Source organism: Heterodontus francisci, chromosome 40, assembly GCF_036365525.1.
Source record: "Heterodontus francisci isolate sHetFra1 chromosome 40, sHetFra1.hap1, whole genome shotgun sequence".
Classification (NCBI taxonomy): Eukaryota; Metazoa; Chordata; class Chondrichthyes; order Heterodontiformes; family Heterodontidae; genus Heterodontus; species Heterodontus francisci.
Genome location: NC_090410.1, coordinates 4,188,412 through 4,204,612, shown reverse-complemented (window position 1 = coordinate 4,204,612; position 16,201 = coordinate 4,188,412). Strand labels below are relative to the sequence as shown.

General features: G+C 49.3%; 1 protein-coding gene across 5 annotated transcripts in view; it reads right to left on the bottom strand.

The window, feature by feature from the left end:
• The window catches only part of LOC137352989 (pleckstrin homology domain-containing family G member 1-like), a 143,925-nt gene that overhangs the window by 78,467 nt on the left and 49,257 nt on the right, over positions 1–16,201 (bottom strand). Inside the window, exons 1-2 of one of the 5 annotated variants that reach the window (XM_068018843.1) lie at positions 12,233–12,293; positions 11,472–11,616 (exon numbers count right to left, since the gene is read on the bottom strand). The exons of 3 other annotated variants lie outside the window; for them this stretch is intronic. The gene's annotated coding sequence lies outside the window, so the exon portion shown is untranslated. Of the gene's footprint in view, positions 1–11,471; positions 11,617–12,232; positions 12,294–16,201 lie in introns of those variants that run through there. One more of the 5 variants, XM_068018842.1, reaches the window with a different exon arrangement.

Sequence of the window (16,201 nt, the reverse complement as noted above, 5' to 3'; positions counted from 1 at the left end):
AATTTCTGCCCCAATCACTAACGGCTGGAAAGGCACAGCTGACAGTGCAGCACTCCCTCAGTACTGAACCTCCGACAGTGCAGCACTCCCTCAGTGCTGAACCTCCGACAGTGCAGCACTCCCTCAGTACTGACCCTCCAACAGTGCAGCACTCCCTCAGTACTGAACCTCCGACAGTGCAGCACTCCCTCAGTACTGAACCTCCGACTGTGCAGCACTCCCTCAGTACTGACCCTCCGACAGTGCAGCACTCCCTCAGTACTGACCCTCCGACAGTGCAGCACTCCCTCAGTACTGACCCTCCGACAGTGCGGCACTCCCTCAGTACTGACCCTCTGACAGTGCGGCACTCCCTCAGTACTGACCCTCCGACAGTGCAGCACTCCCTCAGTACTGACCCTCCGACAGTGCAGCACTCCCTCAGTACTGACTCTCCGACAGTGCAGCACTCCCTCAGTACTGACCCTCCGACAGTGCAGCACTCCCTCAGTACTGACACTCCGACAGTGCAGCACTCCCTCAGTACTGACCCTCCGACAGTGCGGCACTCCCTCAGTACTGACCCACTGACAGTGCGGCACTCCCTCAGTACTGCCCCTCCGACAGTGCGGCACTCCCTCAGTACTGACCCTCCGACAGTGCAGCACTCCCTCAGTACTGACCCTCCGACAGTGCGGCACTCCCTCAGTACTGACCCACTGACAGTGCGGCACTCCCTCAGTACTGCCCCTCCGACAGTGCGGCACTCCCTCAGTACTGACCCTCCGACAGTGCAGCACTCCCTCAGTACTGACCCTCCGACAGTGCAGCACTCCCTCAGTACTGCCCCTCCGACAGTGCGGCACTCCCTCAGTACTGACCCTCGGACAGTGCAGCGCTCCCTCAGTACTGACCCTCGGACAGTGCAGCGCTCCCTCAGTACTGACCCTCCGACAGTGCAGCGCTCCCTCAGTACTGACCCTCCGACAGTGCAGCGGTCCCTCAGTACTGACCTTCCGACAGTGCAGTGCTCCCTCAGTACTGACCCTCCGACAGTGCAGCGCTCCCTCAGTACTGACCCTCTGACAGTGCAACGCTCACTTCGTACTGACCCTCTGACAGTGCAGCACTCCCTCAGTACTGACCCTCTGACAGTGCAGCGCTCCCTCAGTACTGACCCTCTGACAGTGCAGCACTCCCTCAGTACTGACCCTCCGACAGTGCAGCGCTCCCTCAGTACTGACCCTCTGACAGTGCACGCTCACTCAGTACTGACCCTCTGACAGTGCAGCGCTCCCTCAGTACTGACCCTCCGACAGTGCAGCACTCCCTCAGTACTGACCCTCCGACAGTGCAGCGCTCCCTCAGTACTGACCCTCCGACAGTGCAGCGCTCCCTCAGTACTGACCCTCTGACAGATGTGTAGATAAGGGTAAAGCAGTTGATGCAGTCCACATGGACAAGGCTTTTGATAAGGTACCGCATGGGAGATTGGTTAAGAAGGTAAGAGTCCATGGGATCCAGGGCAATTTGGCAAATTGGATCTAAAATTGGCTTAGTGGCAGGAGGCAGAGGGTGATGGTCAAGGGTTGTTTTTGCGATTGGAAGCCTGTGACCAGTGGTGTACCACAAGGATTGGTGCTGGGACCCTTACTGTTTGTAGTGTACATTAATGATTTAGATGTGAATATGGGAGGTATGATCAGTAAGTTCACAGATGACACGAAAATTGGTGGTGTCGTAAATAGTGAGGAGGAAAGCCTTAGATTACAGGATGATATAGAAGGGCTGGTAAGATGGGTGGAGCAGTGGCAGGTGGAATTAATCCTGAGAAGTGTGAGGTGATGCATTTTGGGAGGACTAACAAGGCAAGGGAATATACAATGGATGGTAGGACCCTAGGAAGTACAGAGGGTCAGAAGGACCTTGGTGTACTTGTCCATAGATCACTGAAGGCAGCAGCACAGGTAGATAAGGTGGTTAGGAAGGCATATGGGATACTTGCCTTTATTAGTCAAGGCATAGAATATAAGAGCAGGGAGGTTATGATGGAGCTGTATAAACGCTAGTTAGGCCACAGCTGGAGTACTGTGTACAGTTCTGGGCACCACACTATAGGAAGGATGTGATTGCACTGGAGAAGATGCAGAGGAGATTCACCAGGATGTTGCCTGGGCTGGAGCATTTCAGCTATGAAGAGAGACTGAAAAGGCTAGAGTTGTTGTCCTTAGAGCAGAGAAGGCTGAGGGGGGATCTGATCGAGGTATACAAAATTATGAGGGGCAATGATAGGTTAGATAGGAAGAAACTATTTCCATTAGTGGAGGTGTCAATAACCAGGAGACATAGATTTAAGGTAAGGGGCAGGAGGTTTAGACGGGATTTGAGGAAAACAAATTTCACCCAGAGGGTGGTTGGAATCTGGAACACACTGCCTGAAGAGGTGGTAGAGGCAGGAACCCTCACAACATTTAAGAAGTATTTAGATGAGCACTTGAAACGCCATAGCATACAAGGCTCTGGGCCAAGTGCTGGAAAATGGGATTGGAATAGATAGGTGCTTGTTGGCCAGCACAGACACGATGGGTCGAAGGGCCTGTTTCAGTGCTGTATAATTCTATGACTCTATGAACTGACTTTACAAACCTGTTTATCCCTCTGGTCATATAACATAAATCTCCTAGTAAGGGAGCAAGGATTAAATATGTTGGGAAGGCTAGAATTATGAATGCTACAAATGCCTCATTACATATCTATCAGAAACTCTGAACATCAGAACAATTGCCCTGAAGGAAAAGATCAGCTCAGAATTGCCAAGAGGATTAAGGAGTGGAGGGTATGTAATGAATATGCTGCTGAATAACAGATTGTTTCTGTTAATCGTGCTCTACAGATCAGAATCTTTGTGCTCGGAGACCCCTGGTCTGGGTTTCATTAAGATGCCAACAAACTCCACACACTCTGAGAGGACACTGTGGGCCTCAGCGTGCCTGAACGGCAGATTCACAACCAAATTGGGAGTTTTATTCCTCGCACCACATGGGAACATAAGAGGGAAGAGAAACCTCACACGGACATGTTCAGGTCTTAGGTCTGACTTTGTGGGTTGCACTGTCGTCTCAGAGTCGGAGGTCATGGGTTCAAGACCCACTCCAGAGACTTAGAACAAAATCATTGCTGTCAAAGGCATATTTAGTGCCCACACATTGTTAGCCAGAGGGCATGGACATTACTGAAGGAAAGACTTGCATTTATATAGTGACTTTTGCTAACAGAGTGCTTTGAAAGTGTAGCCGCTGTTATAATAAATGTGGTAGCCAATTTGTGCACAGCAAGCTCCCACAAACATCAATGACTTCCATCAGACACTCCATCCCAATTGGTCCAGTTTTCCCCTGGTTGCATTCACTCATGCTCTAGGTGCACTGTTACTGTTCTCCTCCAGTGCCTTCCCAAGTCGCCAGTGTTCAGGACCAAGCCTGCCAGTGATTTGGAGTGGGAAGTGAATAATACTGGAGCACATTCACGCAACAATCCATGTACACACTTGTCCAACAGTAGTCACCAGAGAGTAATCAAGATCACAGACCTGGTCTGTTTCCTTTCCCTTTCTAGTCCCGGGTCTCATGTGGACCCATTTGGTTGTTTTCTTGGAGCCGAGAAGGTTTTCTAATTGTTTTCTGAATCTGAAGTCCCGTTCACCCATCACTGACCTACTCTGGCTCCCAGTCCGACAACACCCCCATTTTTAAATTATCAAAATTTGTTTTCAAAACCCCCCCCACGGCCTCACCCCTTCCCCATCTCTGTAACCTCCTCCAGCCCCATAACCCTCTCAGATCTCTGCACTCCTCCAATTCTGGTCTCTTGAGCTTCCCCAATTGCCAGTTTAGATACCTGGGCCCTAAACTCTGAAATTCCCTCCCAAAACCTCTCCACCTCTCTCTCTCTCCTCCTTTAAGACGCTCCTTAAAACCGACCTCTTTGACCGAGCGTTTGGTCACCTGTCCTAATATCTCCTTACATGGCTCGGTGTCAAATTTTGTTTGCTCCTGTAAAACGTCTTGGGACGTTTTACTGTGTTAAAGGCGGTATATAAATGCAAGTTGTTGTTGTGTGACAAGTAATGAATGGAACCGATAGGGGAGGTAGAGAATGGTCTTCCCCTCAGCTTAGAATTAGAGCTAATCAGGAAAATAATTCTCTATACAAAGGCTGTGGCATTATGAAATGGCCTGCCCAGAAGACCACAGATGCAGAAACAAACTGAGGTGTTTAAAAGGGAGGAAGCTCATTTAAATAAGGGATATGGAGAGAGGAGAGGAAACCCGGATTAGATCTGTCACGGTTAACAAAATGGAGGAACAGATATTGGTAAACCAAAACACCTGGGAAACGCTGCAATTGATTGGCCAACACGTAGGCCATGAATCAAACCTGGACGATTCCTGGAAACCTTTGGGAACGAGTAGGAGCATCACCAGAAACCAGTTAATTCTGATTGGTTACGCAAACATTCCAAAGATTTTTCCACATGTTCACACTGAGTCACTGGGTGCATGGCTTTTCTTTTTAATCTGTTTAAAGTGTCAGTGTTCTCTGAGTCTCAGCTTTCTCCAGGTTGTTGCTTTGGAGGCTGAGGGAGAGAGGAGGTGAGGGGGGAGGGGAGGAAGGGGCACAGAGCCATAATGAGCCAGCCTCAATCCCCAACCTGTGCCAGTCTCTGCTAGGAAATCAATAGCCACTCTCCTGGGCTCAGTACCCTCACTGCTCGGAAGAGATAAAAATAACAATAGGTGTTCTGCACCTCAGGAAAGATCGATTGGCCTTGGAGAGGATGCAGCACAGATTCACTAGAATGACAGAAACATAGAAAATAGGAGCAGGAGTAGGCCATTCGGCCTTTCGAGCCTGCTCCACCATTCATCATGATCATGGCTGATCATCCAACTCAATAACCTGTTCCCACTTTCTCCCCATACCCTTTGATCGATGGGTTGCATAGACTGGGCTTGTAATTCCCTTGAGTTTAGAAGATTAAGGGGTGACCTAATTGAGGTGTTTACCATGATTAAAGAATTTGATAGGGTCGATAGAGAGAAACTATTTTCCTCTGGTGGGGGGAGTCCAGAACCTTCAAATTCGAGCCAGGCCATTCAGGGGTGATGTCAGGAAACACTTCTTCACACAAAGGGGAGTGGGAATCCGGAACTCTCTCCCCCAAAAAACTGCTGAGGGCTGGGGGTCAACTGAAAATTTCAAAATTGAGATTGATAGATTTTTGTTGGGTAAAAGGGATTAACGGATAGGGAACCAAGGTGGGGAGATGGAGTTCAGATACAGACCAGCCATGATCTAACTGAATAACAGAGCAGATCGAGGAGTTGGATGGAAAATTTCCCTCTGAAAGGTCACCAGTGACTTTGCCTACTCCTGATCAACAACAAGAGTGACTCCTCCTGCAGGACATGTGTGGGGATGTCAAGTGACATCCGGTTTGAGGTCACCAGTGATGCACCACATAGTCAAATAGCCCAGCATTGCTGATTTTCTTGTCTCACACTATGGAAATCTACGATACTGGAGGGCAGCCAATTGTAACCCAACGAAACTTCCCAATAGGAAAAAGACCTTTGCTCCTGGTTGTCACAAGGACCAAGACTTCGAAATAAATTGCTTTAACAGGTTAAAGCTACAGATTTTTAGAAAGAAAATATTTTTGTCTGCTGAGAGGTGATAAGGCCCATTAACCCAAAAATCTTCAAAGTCCCCTCTCTGCATTCCCCCCACCCCCCAAAAAAAAACACCCTTTGAAACTTGGGAGTAAAATTTGTTCTGGAAAATTCTCAATATAAACATTTGAGAATCTGGTGCTTAGAGCCAGATGCTTAATGTAAATAAATGTTTTTAAGAGAAACCACAATGGAGTAATCATTCTGAACTGCCACCTCTCTTAGTCCAAGAGGGACACAAAAGCCTCTCAGTCTCAGGGCTGCCCGTGTTTTTTTGTAAATTTTGAAGCTTTTGGCCAGAATCCTTCTCCTGCAACCTCTCCATTACGTGAAGACGGGCTTGTCTGTTAAAACAATTGATAGGCTGAGCTCCCTGTCGGCTCAGCTGTGCCTTGACTTATACTGTCAGCGTTGCCAGGTGATTCTGGGTGGAGTGTATCCAGGAAACTAGCAGGACAGGAGGTGACAGCTCCTCTCTGGGAGGCCGTCTCACGCCAGTCGGTGGTTGCACCAAGTGCAGTATAACTCCATCCTGCGCCGTACAGCCAGAGAACACCTCACATTTTCACCCAGTTGGTCTTGAGTTACAGCCTTGGAGTTAGGAGTTGCCACCTCTGTTTGGACATATTCCTGGAGGTTTTATCCCGTGACCTCCTGCTTCCAACCTGGCACGTCCATCGTCATGGCGCCCCAACTTCTCGCAGCCAATCAGAAAGCAAATAGACTCTGCATTACCCAATTGGATGAATCAGTCAAACAGCCTGTTCTTGTCCAGCTCCAATATTTTAATAACTAATAAACAAGAGTGTTCAAAGAAAATTTAAAAAAAACCCGCACAGCTATTATTTTTTAGTGCCTCGACGATTTTTCTCCTGGGTTTGGTCTTCAATTTCTAGAGTGTTGGCAACCTGAGGTTCTGATCAAATTTTGTTCCACCTGATCAGAGGTCACAGGTCATCACTAAAAAGGTGTGATTGTGCAAATCCCAGTGAGAGCTGAGTTCCTACATTTCTTCTCCTTTCACCCATCCTTCCCCTGTTACTTTCCCCAACAGTGTGAGCAGACACCACTGTAAAAGGGGCTGGCGGTTCAGGGTCTAGACACACTGATAGGAATTCAAATGCTGGCAGTCATTAGTCCCACACTTAAAATTACATTGAATGCCAAACACCCTAGATTTGATCTCCCCGACAAGGGGAAACGTCTCTACATCTACCCTATCAAACCCTTTCATAATCTTAAAGATCTCTATCAGATCACTCCCTCAGCCTTCTCTTTTCTAGAGAAAAGAGCCCAAGCTTTTCCTGATGGGTATAACCTCTTGATTCCGGTATCATTCTTGTAAATCTTTTTTGCACCTCCTCCAGTGCTCCGTTATCCTTATTTTAATACGGAGACCAGAACTGTGCACGCTAACTCCAAATGTGGCCTAACCAAAGTTCTATACAAGCTGAATATAACTTGTCTGCTTTACAATTCTATTCATCTAGAAATGCACCCCAGAGCTTTGTTTGCTTTTTACGATGGTCTTAATAATCATTGTCGCTATTTTTAGTGATTTGTTTATCTGCAACTCTGTTCCTCTATCCCATTAGACAGGATGTGTGTGGCCTCTTTATTCTTCAAACTAAAATGCAGCACCTCACATTGATCTGTATTGAAATTCAGTTACACGGCCTTTCTGCAAGTTTATTAACATCTTCTTGTATGTTGGAATATAAACAGAACACACAACACGACACGTAAATCAGCAAGCTGCACGAAAGTGAACAGCAAAGTCTCCCTTGTTGGCCACCAGGTTAAGTTCACAAACTCGACGAAAGCGTCTCCCACTGTCGCCTCATTATTTTTACAGCAAATTCTATAAATGGTAACGGCTCACTGACTCACACAAAATGTTCCAGGAAATGTCTGCTTTTCTAATGAGCCAAAAGAGACTGCATAGTGCAGCAAGTCGGAAGGTCATGGGTTCAAATCCCACTCCAGAGACTACAGCACAAAAATCCAGGCCAACACTCCCCAGTGTCAGTACTGACAGAGTGCTGCACTGACGGAGGGTCAGTACTGAGGGAGTGCTGCACTGTCAGAGGGTCAGTACTGATGGAGTGCTGCACTGACGGAGGGTCAGTACTGAGGGAGTGCTGCACTGTCAGAGGGTCAGTACTGAGGGAGTGCTGCACTGTCGGAGGGTCAGTACTGAGGGAGTAATGCACTGTCAGAGGGTCAGTACTGAGGGAGTGCTGCACTGTCGGAGGGTCAGTACTGAGGGAGTGCTGCACTGTCAGAGGGTCAGTACTGAGGGAGTGCTGCACTGTCGGAGGGTCAGTACTGAGGGAGTGCTGCACTGTTGGAGGGTCATTACTGAGGGAGTGCTGCACTGTCGGAGGGTCAGTACTGAGGGAGTGCTGCACTGTCAGAGGGTCAGTACTGAGGGAGTGCTGCACTGTCGGAGGGTCAGTACTGAGGGAGTGCTGCACTGTCAGAGGGTCAGTACTGAGGGAGTGCTGCACTGTCAGAGGGTCAGTACTGAGGGAGTGCTGCACTGTCGGAGAGTCAGTACTGAGGGAGTGCGGCACTGTCGGAGGGTCAGTACTGAGGGAGTGCTGCACTGTCAGAGGGTCAGTACTGAGGGAGTGCTGCACTGTCAGAGGGTCAGTACTGAGGGAGAGCTGCACTGACGGAGGGTCAGTACTGAGGGAGTGCTGCACTGAGGGTCAGTACTGAGGGAGTGCTGCACTGTCGGAGGGTCAGTACTGAGGGAGTGCTGCACTGTCGGAGGGTCAGTACTGAGGGAGTGCTGCACTGTCGGAGGGTCAGCACTGAGGGAGTGCTGCACTGTCGGAGGGTCAGTACTGAGGGAGTTCTGCACTGTCAGAGGGTCAGTACTGAGGGAGTGCTGCACTGTCAGAGGGTCAGTATTGAGGGAGTGCTGCACTGTCGGAGGGTCAGTACTGAGGGAGTGCTGCACTCAGAGGGTCAGTACTGAGGGAGTGCTGCACTGTCAGAGGGTCAGTACTGAGGGAGTGCTGCACTGTCAGAGGGTCAGTACTGAGGGAGCGCTGCACTGTCAGAGGGTCAGTACTGAGGGAGAGCTGCACTGACGGAGGGTCAGTACTGAGGGAGTGCTGCACTGAGGGTCAGTACTGAGGGAGTGCTGCACTGTCGGAGGGTCAGTACTGAGGGAGTGCTGCACTGTCAAAGGGTCAGTACTGAGGGAGTGCTGCACTGTCGGAGCAGATGTCTTTTGGGTGAGATGTTAAACCACGGCCCTGTCTGCCCTCTGGGGTAAAAGAAATCCCTCAGTTGCTCTTTGTAAGAAAAGCAGGGGAGTTCTCCTCAGTGTTCTGGCCATAACTTATTCCTCAAACAATGTCACAGTAAACCGATTATTTGATCATCTGTCCCATTGCTGTTTGTGGGAGCTTGCTGTGCACAAATTGGCTGCTGCGTTTCCTACATCACAAGAGAGACTACACTTCCAAAAGTACTTAATTGGCTGTAAAGTGCTTTGGGACGTCCAGTGGTGGAGAAAGGTGCTATATAAATGCAATTCTTTCTTAAAACCATCCTTCTCAGAATGTATCCCATGCACAGGGGTCAATGGGTTCTGTCTGGATATGTATATAAATGTTAGAGATGACACTTTTTCATTATTCACAAGTCCTAACTGTTGTCAGGGTTTCATTTTCAAGAAAGTCTTTGAAACATTGTCTTTTTCCCAATTATTTCGGTGAAGCTATTCCCCCTCCCACGGAGGTAGCTTCTGTTTTCTTGTATTTTGGAATGCAGATGGAAGCAGCACTGACCATGGAAGCAAATAGACATCATGTGGTCACCAGGTGAAGCTCACAGGCTCTGCAAAGGGTGTCTTCTCCTGTCGTCTCAAGGCCTCACTATATCCGAAGTATTACAAGGTATCTCTGCCCATGCCCAGTGGGGATGGTCTACTTCACAACTTGTGGCAACATCTGCTTTGGTCATCAGGGGTTGTCCAGTGCAAGAACCAACCAGAAACAGCCTCTCATTCCTGACTCCCCTCCCCCATGGGTAGGAGGAGTTTCCTCCATCCAGGGCAACTCGCAAGGGAAAAGTGAGCAGAGTTGGAGATTTGGACTATCCACCATTTGGCACGTTAGGATTCCGATCAGGCCAGCTGCATTTTCCATGTTTAAATATAAAGTTCTCTTTTAAAATTACATAAAACATCACAGGATGACAAAGTTATGACTGCATTAAGGCGGCCCCTGGGGCCTTTTTGATCTCCTTTGAGCAAACCAACCCTACAGTTTCTCCTCAAGATTACAGGCTGGATGGAAGGAATTGTAGATCAAAAAAAAAACATTCAAAGCCACCAGAAGTAGGAAAGATTTGTATTTATACAGAAAATCTCAAAGTGTGTCGCATTTCAAAAAACTGCTGCCACTGCTGTGCAGTCAAACATGGCAGCCATATTGTACACAGCAAGATCCCATACAGAGCAGTTAATGAATGCTCAGTGGCCATGGGACCAAAACTGCCACAGGGTCTTAAAAGGGCAGGCAAACCCTCAATTTAACAAAGGACAGCTCCTCCGACAGTCCAACACTCCTGCAACACAGCAGCAGAGTGCCAGCCTAGACTATAATTCCCAAGCGAGGCTTGAACCCCTACAACTTTTGGAATCGGAGTTGAGAGCTCTACCAAATAAGACAGATGGAGTGCAATCTGTCCCTTCTGCAAAAATCTGCCAACCCGTGAAATCTCCAGAGCAAGCTTCTCCCTAGATCTTCCCAAGGACACCATCAGATAAACCACAGGACAGCCACTTAATCCAATACTCCATGCTAGACCTTAACTGGTAGCTGTCACTGGCACTTCCATCCATCCTGCATTCTAAACGGGAGTGTAATGCACACATCAGTTGCTGAATAGGGAATAAAAACATTCCTATTAACCTCAAGTCTAGATGATTTTGTACTTGGGAACATCCCGAGAATGCTATATAAATGCAAATTCCTTCTTTAATGCTCGGTACTAGTATGTCATAACAAAATATGACAGTGAAGGCAGTGCCCTCAGGTGACGTGGTATGTTGATTCAGTATTCCAGTGTTTAATTCTCCATCTTGCCCTGTTCATTTTCTTCCTTTAACACCATATGTCTTTTTCTGTGTTAATTTTCACCAGCTATCCTTCACACAACTGGGAGTGGAAATCTGGAACTCTCTCCCCCAAAAAACTGTTGAGGCTGGAGGTCAACTAAAAATTTAAAAACTGAGATTGATAGATTTTTGCTGCTCATTATTCTGCTGTTGACACTCTCTCTGGGCTAATGCTTTGTCTTTCACCACAAGCGTTAACACACTCTTTGCCTTTGTCCCAGGACAGTTTTGTTATTTAACCTCTCCGACCCTCTGCCTTATCAAACACCTTCTCCTTTTGTTCTCTACCCCACCACCCCCTTCACTTGCTTAAAACCTGTTACATTTCTAACCTTTGCCAGTTCTGATGAAAGGTCACAGACCTGAAATGTTAACTCTACTTCTCTCTCCATTGCTGAGTATTTCCAGCACTCTGTTTTTATTTCAGATTTCCAGCATCTGCAGTATTTTGCTTTTGTTTGATAGATTTTTGTTGGGTGAGGGGTTTAAGGGGATTTGCAACCAAGGTGGGTAGATGGATTTAAGATACAGATCAGCCATGATCTAATTGAATGGTGGAAGAGGCTCGAGGAGCTGAATGGCTTTCGCCTGTTCCTGTGTTTCATTTCTCTTTATCTTACCTTCTGGCAAGTAGCTTCTCCTTCACCTCTTCTGTTTCTTCCATTTCCTCCTGCTCAGAGCAGAGGCTAACGTCTTTCTACTCTGAGATCCTTCCAGTGTCTCACTGTCCTGGCTGAGTGAGAGCAGGAAGGAGAACAGGGAGTTCTGCAATGGAGTCACAATGGAGACGGAAGAGGTTTAAAACAACCGAAAGTAGAGAGTCCAGCCCTGACTCTACGATGCTACGGAGAGACAGCAGTGAATTGTGCTAGAGTTAGAAACAGCTAAGACAGGACAGGATAGTCAGCAGCAAGACACATCACAGAGATGGAGTAGACACAACAGAAATGTGATACAGTATTTTGTCTGCTTTGCTCTCACATCAGCACACAGGTTGTGCTCTCAAATCATTCGGACAATCAGTCATAATATTATATTTTAACTTCAAGTAACCAGGTTAGAATCTGGGCAGCAATCCCACATACAGGAATGTAACATAAAGCAGTAAAAGTTCATGTAGAAACTTAATCGAGCAGAGGCGTTCCCCCCATCATACTAAGGATTCGAACATAGAATGACACAGCAGAGGAGGCCATTCGGCCATCGTGCCTGTGCTAGCTCTTTCAAAGAGCTATCCGATTAGTCCCACTCCCAACTGCTCTTTCCTCACAGCCCTGCAAATTTGTCCTTTTCCAGTATTTATCTAATTCCCCTTTTGAAAGTTACTATTGAATCTGCTTCCACCGCTCTTTCAGGCAGCCCGTTCCAGATCACGACTCACCGTGTAAAAAAAAATCCTTGACTTATCTCTCCCACCCCCAGTTCATTTGCCAATTGTCTTAAATGCTTACAACATGGGACATGACTAATGGGGTGAATCTCCATACTCCCACAGCTGAGAGAGTGTGAATAGTGAAGAGTTTAGGCAGTCTCAGCCTAGCCCCTGTTTGGCAAGAATTCACAACTCATAATTTAGCCGTGACAGAGTAATCTTGCTCCTATTATGATTCGGTGCTGTATTCTCATGCAGGGGTGCTTAACCGGGGGTCTGTGGCCTCCTAGGTATCTGCGAGAAGATTTCGAGGGGTCTGCCAGAAATAAACAGAGAAGGTGTTGATTGTACGCCTTGCACAACCATCGTTCCCTCTCTAATGAATTTTTCAAACCGCACTCGAACACCAGGACTATTCAGTTCAGCAGTCAGCCAGTAACTCAGCTTCATGCTCACATAGACACAAGAAGGTTTGAAGCTGCAATATATCACTTCAGCCCTCAAACCAGCTCGTTCTTTTTTTGTATTCATTCTTGTGATGTGGGCATCGCTGGCCAGGCCAGCATTTATTGTCCATCCCTAATTACCCTTGAGAAGGTGGCGATGAGCTGGCTTCTTGAACCACTGCAATCCATGTGGTGTAGGTACACCCACAGTGTTCCAGGATCTTGACCCAGCGACAGTGAAGGAACGGCGATATAGTTCCAAGTCAGGATGGGGTGTGACTTGGAGGGAAACTTGCAGGTGGTGGTGTTCCCATGTATTTGCTGCCCTTGTCCTTCTAGTGGGTAGAGCTCGCAGGTTTGGAAGGTGCTGTCTAAGGAGCCTTGGTGCATTGCTGCAGTGCATCTTGTAGATGGTGCACACTGCTGCCACTGTGCGTCGGTGGTGGAGGGAGTGAATGTTTGTGGATGGTGTGCCAATCAAGCGGGCTGCTTTGTCCTGGATGGCGTCGAGCTTCTTGAGTGTTGTTGGAGCTGCACCCATCCAGACAAGTGGAGAGTATTCCATCACACTCCTGAGTTGTGCCTTGTAGATGGTGGACAGGCATTGGGGAGTCAGCAGGTGAGTTACTGGCCTCAGGATTCCTAGCCTCTGACCTGCTGTTACTGATCTGACCACATCTGATGTCACAGCAGCAACAAGTTTCATATTAAGTAAAACAGAACTAATAAATATATTTGATCAATTGTATTAAGGAATTTTTTTAGAAAAGAATACTTGTGTTACGGGTGTGGGGGGGGGTGTCAGTGGAATTTTTATAACATGGGAGTTAAGGGCCTTATAAGAACCTCTGCTTTAGACCACGTACCCAAGGATATGCAGGGAGTTTAACTGATCACTGGTGAAAGTCTCTCTCCCCTCCATGCCCCCAGCTCCCTCCCTCTCTCCCTCACCAGCTTCCTTGTCTTGTTATTTTAATGATGGCTGAGGTTTCTCTCAGCTCCCCTCTTGCTCCCCAAAGGCCATCTTTCAGATGAGACATTAGGAGGAAAGAACTTGCATTGTTATAGCGCCTTTCACGACCTCAGGATGTCTCAAAGTGCTTGACAGCCAATGAGTCGCTTTTTTGAAGTGTAGTCACTGTTATAATGAAGGGGAACGTGGCAGCCAATTTGCGCACAGCAAGCTCCCACAGACAGAAATGTGGTTACAAGCAGATCGTCTGTTTTTCAGTACAGGTGGTTAAAGGGTTAAGGTTAATTGGGCTCAGGACCCTGGGGAGAACTAAACCAGGGCCTTCTCATTTCAGCCACCTAGTATCAGTACCAGGCTCTTTGAGACCAGATGCAGCCAGTCGATGATGGTATCTGTCCATCTTGGGAGATGATGGTCTGCACCCGGGGTCGCCCAGTTATGTCCAGAGTAAAACTTCTCTGCTCTGCACAACTGTGAGCCTCAGTACCAGCCCCAGAGAAGACCTGTTACTGCATCATTGTCACGGTCCTGCACCCCACTGCAGCCTCTCTGAGCTAACTGGCGTTGAACAGAGGTTGCTTAGTAACCATGCCCATCGAGAACCTGGGTTCACAATCTTAAAATTGAAGCTAGACCATTCAGGAGTGGAATCAGGAAGCACTTCTTCACACGAAAGGTCATGAAAATTATGGATCTCACTCCCCCAAAAAATTCATGCTGGGGTCGACTGGAGCGTTCAATACTGTGATTGGCGGATTTTTGTTGGCTGAGGGTATTAAGGGATACGGAGAAAAGGAGTTGAGATCCAGATCAGCCATGATGTGATTGAAAGGCCTGAGGGGATGAGTGACCCCAAGGGACTGAGTGGCCCCGATTGGCTGAGTGACCCAGAGGGATTGAGTGGCCCCGATTGGCTGAGTGGCCCCGAGGGGTTGAGTGACCCCGATTGGCTGAGTGACCCCAAGGAACTGAGTGGCCCCGATTGGCTGAGTGGCCCAGAGGGACTGAGTGACCCCGATTGGCTGAGTGACCCCAAGGAACTGAGTGGCCCCGATTGGCTGAGTGGCCCAGAGGGACTGAGTGACCCCGATTGGCTGAGTGGCCCCAAGGAACTGAGTGGCCCGATTGGCTGAGTGGCCCAGAGGGACTGAGTGACCCAGAGGGGTTGAGTGACCCCGATTGGCTGAGTGACCCCAAGGAACTGAGTGGCCCCGATTGGCTGAGTGGCCCAGAGGGACTGAGTGACCCCGATTGGCTGAGTGGCCCTAAGGAACTGAGTGGCCCCGATTGGCTGAGTGACCTCAAGGAACTGAGTGGCCCCGATTGGCTGAGTGGCCCAGAGGGACTGAGTGACCCCGATTGGCTGAGTGACCCCGATTGGCTGAGTGACCCCGAGGGACTGAGTGGCCCCGATTGGCTGAGTGACCCCGAGGGACTGAGTGGCCCCAATTGGCTGAGTGGCCCCGAGGGGTTGAGTGACCCCGATTGGCTGAGTGACCCTGAGGGGTTGAGTGACCCCGAATGGCTGTGACCCCGAGGGACTGAGTGACCCAGAGGGACTGAGTGACCCAGAGGGGTTGAGTGACCCCAAGGAACTGACTGGCCCCGATTGGCTGAGTGGCCCCGAGGGACTGAGTGGCCCGGATTGGCTGAGTGACCCCAAGGGACTGAGTGGCCCCGATTGGCTGAGTGACCCCGAGGGACTGAGTGGCCCCGATTGGCTGAGTGACCCCAAGGGACTGAGTGGCCCCGAGGGGTTGAGTGGCCCTGAGGGGTTGAGTGGCCCCGAGGGGTTGAGTGGCCCCGAGGGACTGAGTGGCCCCGATTGGCTGAGTGACCCCGAGGGACTGAGTGGCCCCGATTGGCTGAGTGGCCCCGAGGGGTTGAGTGGCCCCGATTGGCTGTGGCCCCGAGGGGTTGAGTGACCCCGATTGGCTGAGTGACCCTGAGGGGTTGAGTGACCCCGATTGGCTGAGTGGCCCCGAGGGACTGAGTGGCCCCGATTGGCTGTGACCCCGAGGGACTGAGTGGCCCGGATTGGCTGAGTTACCCCGAGGGGTTGAGTGAGCCCGATTGGCTGTGACCCCGAGGGACTGAGTGGCCCCGATTGGCTGAGTGACCCCAAGGGACTGAGTGGCCCCGAGGGGTTGAGTGGCCCTGAGGGGTTGAGTGGCCCCGAGGGGTTGAGTGGCCCTGAGGGGTTGAGTGACCCCGATTGGCTGAGTGAAGCCGAGGGGTTGAGTGACCCCGAGGGGTTGAGTGACCCCGATTGGCTGTGACCCCGAGGGACTGAGTGGCCCCGAGGGGTTGTGTGGCCCCAATTGGCTGTGGCCCAGAGGGGTTGAGTGGCCCCGAGGGGTTGAGTGGCCACCTCCTGATCTTATGTTCTGACTGCTGTACTGTTCTTTGTTCTTTGTTCTTTGTTCTTTGTTCTTTGTTGTATCTCATTTCAAACAGGATTGCCATACTCCGGGTATCAGAGCAATGTCTGCACGCTCTGCCTCTCCCAGACCTCCAGCGTTCACCTACAATCATCGAGTCATAGAACAATACAGTACA